Source organism: Coptis chinensis, chromosome 2 (genome assembly GCF_015680905.1).
Source record: "Coptis chinensis isolate HL-2020 chromosome 2, ASM1568090v1, whole genome shotgun sequence".
In the NCBI taxonomy this organism is placed as follows: Eukaryota; Viridiplantae; Streptophyta; class Magnoliopsida; order Ranunculales; family Ranunculaceae; genus Coptis; species Coptis chinensis.
The window spans coordinates 100,802,391-100,808,382 of NC_141457.1; positions in this window are offsets into that span (position 1 = coordinate 100,802,391).

Genomic DNA, 5,992 nt, shown 5'->3' on the forward strand with positions numbered 1-5,992 from the left:
GGGTGTCCACTTTCTCAAGTGCTACATCACCATCCTTAACGACATCCCGTGATAAAGTGATAACGGACATCAATATGCTTGGTGCGAGCATGATGAACTGGTTTTTCGCCAAATGAATAGCACTCGACTATCACAATGCAAAGCAACACTATTATGCTCAATACCCATATCATCCGGAAGACCTCGAAGCCATAATGCCTTTTTTGCCTGCCTGCTGCCGCCATATACTTGCCTCGGTAGTAGATATAGCAACTATAGCTTTGTAGCATAGACCTCCAACTAATCGGTGCACCATGCATCATAAACACATAACCAAGTAGTCGATCGCCGTCTATCTAGATCACTGCATAATCTGAATCCACATATCCAGCGACATAACAAGTGCCTCCACCATAAACTAATCCTACATCCAAGGTACCCTTCAAGTACCTTAATACTCATTTCTTCGCCTCCCAATCTCGCTTCCCGTGATTAGTGATAAAAGTTATTTTAATTATTCTAACTATCTATGCGTAAACACAAATAATCAATTTACGTAAATCGTGTTTATATCAATATTCCTACTCAATAACGAAGTAATATAAGAGAGTCGGGGATTCGTTCCACTCTTAAACTCTCAAGACTTAATTAGAATTCAACTACTCGACACAAAGAACAATGTGAGAGTAATGTGTGATGTGAATTTTCTAATATCATTATACTATCATTTCCCAAGCAAATCAAACAAGACATGGTATAAAGGGTTGAACTTTGCTTGTTCGAATTTAAAAGGAAACTACTCATGTAAGAATTGATTTAAACTAATAGTGACAAATACTAAATCAATGAATTGCAATAGATGTTTAATGGAAAATGAAGCTAGATTATCAAAAACAACTAACTTTATTAATCTAATGAAAAGTAACAATGATTCAATAATCTATATTAAAATAAGGTATGAAAACTAATTAATTAATGGGATAAAACTCAAAACTAGATCTAGATCTATCTTTTTCTAACCCTAAACTCCATTAACATTAGCTTCCTAACGTAACTTATTTTCTAACCTAACTATCTACCTTAACAAAGAGCTAAGCTTTTGTTTTTATATGTTCAGATCCAAAAATCATGCATGGGCTTGGAGCCACGTTTTGGGCCAGAGAATCAGGCCCAAAACCCAATACTTTCAGTCCAAAAAGGTCTCTTGAACTGTAGTTGAACTCGATAGACTTTTTGTCTACTTCTACTTCTCTGATTGGGCTAAGGCTTGGACCATTGGAAAGCTCTTTCCGAGCCGGGTCGTTTTTGACGTAAAGGTAGGCCCAATTCGAGGTCTGAGTCCAAAGATATGGTCTTCGAATTTCTGTTGACTTTTGTAATCATTTTCGCCCGCGTGGACTTTGACTTTTCATCTTTTGACCGGACTTTACTGAGGCTTTGTCTTCTTGAAAATTGGCCTTTAATCACAGAACTCCTTAGCAACCGACCTTTGCTCCTTTATCTCGCTAAAAGTGGCACATTTCTACACATAATGGACTTTGAAGCTTGAAATGCAAAAAAACGTGAATCAAGATTAACTCTTACTTATTATTCACATAATTGGTCTAAAGAAATACGATTGTTAGGGGTTAAAACTACAGTTTTGGGCTCTTATCAAACCACCCCAAACAACATTTTGCTTGTCCTCAAGCAAATATGAGAAATTAGAATAAGTGACCAAAAATGGAGTTCTAACTACTCTCGTTTCAGTCGAGATTGCGATTCATTGACCATATCATACAAGGCCTTAAACCACTAGGAATTCTCTAGTGGACGAGTTATAGCCTCGTGAGAGTTTTCGATGAAGGTACTCACAAACTTCATCTATACTACAACGACTAAGAAATAAAACTATTGTTTCCTCATTCATGTCTCAACTATCTATACATCTCACTAGCAATTGAATAAGAATAACCAAGTCAAAACCTAAACTAATATATGCATAATAATCAATCATCTATGATACAAATATATATACTATGAGTAATACTATGAAATGTCTAGCAGGTTTAAAGCTTCGAATATCGCCCTTAAGTAGGTCCCCACATAAATGTCAAGACAATAACCACTCGATTTTTCCGCTCAAGTTTTCACTCCGCAGTGCAGATGGGCACACTTTACCTTACAATCTCAATGACAAACAAGGAAGCCGGAGTCGATCAAACACATCTGCCACTTACTATCACACTAATCTATTCCTAATTGAGCTAGAGGTCTTTATTAGGTGTTGCGAGGATTAGGAGATGGTTTAAGAAGGAAGGAAATGGATATTCAAAAGGACAAGTCTGAGATAATAGAGTCTTCATATTATGTAACTTAGAGAAAACCTTGTTATTTTCTTTTGCTTCTATACTTTGTTTCCATCTTTAGCCATATTTTTCTTTTTCTTTTCTTTGGCTTTTGACTCCCTTTTATTCTATTTTTGGAGTTTTTATTTATTTCTATATATTTTTTTTCTTTTCCTTGGATGGAAACTTCTTTTCTTTTTCTGAAGCAACTAACTAATTTTTGTTTACACAGGTTTTTCTCTTCTTCTTTCTTCACTCATTCTATTCTCAGACTTATTCTAGATTGGGTAAGTTGAATTTTTTTATTTTGTTTTGTTTTTGTAACAGAGGGTAAAGGAATTGTGGTTTATGGAAGGCTAAAGAAAGGCTTGAGGGGCTTAACTAGCGGAAAATAATTCATAGGTTTGAATTTCTCGGCTATATTGATCCAAAGAGGGCCTAAATTCTCGCTTAGGATATGGCATAGTGATCAAGCAAGTGGACGTGTGATTTCTCTATCCGGATTTTACTTCTCCCTTGTGTCATTTCTAAAATGTTTTCGCTCATATAAGGCTTTAGGCTATATTCTCACAGGATTTGTAGAATAAGTACTCTAGCCTAGATTTTCAGAAAACTTATTGCTAACAATCATAGATACTCATGTAATATATTTATAGATAGATGCAAAGATTATTACCAGATATTAACCTAAGTTTCTAACAATTATTTCGATGCAAAAGCTCACATTGAGACTTCTAGATTGTTAAGAGCATAGAGAAAGAAAACAATACCAATATTCCTAAGTGTATAGCATAAACTTATTTATTTATATTTTTGAAATTTTTAACTTGAAAACAAATGCATATTATACATATCTATATCCTAACAAATGCCTTAATTACCGTGTTTCTATGCCCCCCCAAACAAGAAGCATGCTTTGTCCTCAAAGCATTTAAATAAAAGAGGGTAGAAAAATACCATGGAAGCGCGTGAAATTCGGGAACATCACGCAAAACAAGGTTAGAACATACTAATATAGGAAATAAAAACCGACGAACTCTCTATAAGAGTTCCACCCATTATGGGGTAACAGAATTAAATTGCTTGGGACATAAGTAGACACTAACTGAAACTAACAACTTACCTCCACTCCAAGTTTGCGTTTTCGTCATCCTCCTCTATAAAGAAGTGAGGTTCCTTGCGATCCTGCCATGCCATTATAATTTGCCAAGCTTGCCGCCATTTATCATCTACGGATCCTAACCCGTTAAAAGCGCCACTTGGTCGGATGGGGTGTAAGGTGCAACCTGATGAGGTTGTATCCTCCACCCTTGCCAAGTCATTTGCACGGAAAGATCGGATAATACAATTGGTGGGTCTCACAATTTCGACCCCAACCCAATCCATGAACGGGCACAAAAAATAGGGAAGAAACATAGCATAATCACGACAAACTAAAAACAGGCATAAGAAGATACTTATGCCTCATGCTATGGGCTCGTGCTAAACTAGACATCAAGGTTCTGGGAAGGTCATGGCACATACATCCCGTGGCTAAAGCAAGGAAGACGCTGCAAGTGGCATCATTCACAGAAGAAAAAACGCCATTCCCCTAAAATGTTTAGCATGATCCAAAACATAACAGTTCCTATGTTCATGGACAGGCTACCAAGGGCGACGTTATATTTGCCTTGGTCATCGATACGGAAAATTCCTGCCCCCTAAGCCTCATGCAAAAAGTCATAAGTGTAGACATGCATATTATCTACCCAATGGCATCATGGGTCTTGTATTTCAGCGGGCATGGCAAGTCCAAGAACAAATGCTAGCAAGAACCATAAGCGGTTCCCAGCCTACGTGTGTGATCACCTCGCGAAACCAAGCACCATAAGTAGTGCTTTGAAACAAATCTTTGAAAGACTGTTCTGGTATTATTGTAGGAGATGTCATCTCAAAACTATGCTCTAGAACAGCTGCAAATCACCTGGGAACAACCCGAAAAGAAAACTGGAATTTTCCGCGGGAAAGGCCCGAGCTGGTGCGCTTCCACTTGGCGCTGGTCGCGCCTCGAAAGTAAACTTTCTGAAATTGTCTAGGGCGTAGGTGCGCTCTACTGAGGCGCAGGTGCGCTTGTAAGTGCTGAAGCAGAAGTTTAAGAGGAAAAAGAAGGGAAAGCTTGGAGTGAAAGGTGAGAGATGATGGTGGGGTGTAGTGTAGTGTGGGTTGTGAGTGTAGAATGAAGGAAGTTTAAATAGGTTCTGAGCTTCCAAAACGAATCGGCAAGTTTCCAAATTGTTTAAGGCAATTTCTGGAAATAGAAAATTTCCAAACCCGAAAACGGAAACAAACCATATTTTTTATTTTATAACAACCCTGGTATCTTTTATACTGGATTTAGAATAGTAACTTCTAAACTCTCTTAGATTTTATCCTACCACCACATCTAATCATAGGTATGCCAATTACGACAATATTCTCAACCTTCACTCTAAAACAAACTCTAAAATGGAGGATCTTCTACAAATCATGATAGAATAAACAATACCACCCCCAAACAATTCGGGAAGGTGGAATTAACAATAAAATCCATGCACAATTGGAAAAGAACAACATTATATTAAAATTGAAATTCAAACAACATTTAACTACCAAATTCAAAGTTAACTACGGAATTTAACAACGTAACATCCTATCTACTAAAAATAATAAAAAACAACATCAAAACAACAAACAAGGAGAAATCTAGCTACTCTTAAAGGGAGCGAGGTGGGGATAAAAATAGGAAGTTTAGTGATCAAGCATGGAAAAACCAAACACCCACCCCAAACAAATTTTTGAAAACAGGTTTGTAAAATTTGTTTTAAAACGGTCTTTTAAAAGTCAGATTCCCTAGACTTAAAGTGATGTATATGTATTTACATGCAGTTTCCCATATATCAATAATCTAAACAATTGTGGATCTTTCCATAAATAGTTAACATGGAATGTACCACCAAACAGAATCAAGCTCCAAAACTTTCTTCGAACGCAACTTAGTTGAATAAGAAGGTGTCCAAGTGAATGATGTGAGTAAATGAATGGTTTTGGAAAATACTTGGAATGTAGATAAGTGTTAGAAGAAAAGGGTGGGAAGAATGATTAGATTTTATGAGGGATTAACTTCGGTGGATGGTGGTAGGGTGGTGCTCTAGGTACTTGCTTGAGAAGGTGGATCATCACGGGGCTCTTAGAAACTCGTTGAATTCCTCATCTAGGTTGTTCGCATCCATATAATTATGGTATTCATCTCCATCTTTGAGGAATTCATCTATCTCGTCTATTGTGAGGTTTAGTCCATCTCTTCTATGGTCAGAAGGCTGGGTTGAAAATTCTTTCTCTAGTTTAGTTATGTTCAAAGAGTCAAAATTGTGATCTTTGTCTTCTTCCATAAGAGGGATATGTACTAGTGTAGGGACGACATCGTCGAAAGCACTAATATGATATACAAAACTCTCAATAGACTTAACTTCACCTTCTACAGGAAAATCTAGTTGTTCATGCGGTGTTTTATCCCTATACCTAATATGAGGGGGAACATATTTGTTAACCGTTGCTTTATCTTTTATCACTTTCCAACTAGGTTTCCATATTGGAACCTCTACAGGTGTAGGGTCTTCAATTTCTATGACAGTATTTGGTATGGTATCATTTATAGTTTGCGGGTGATC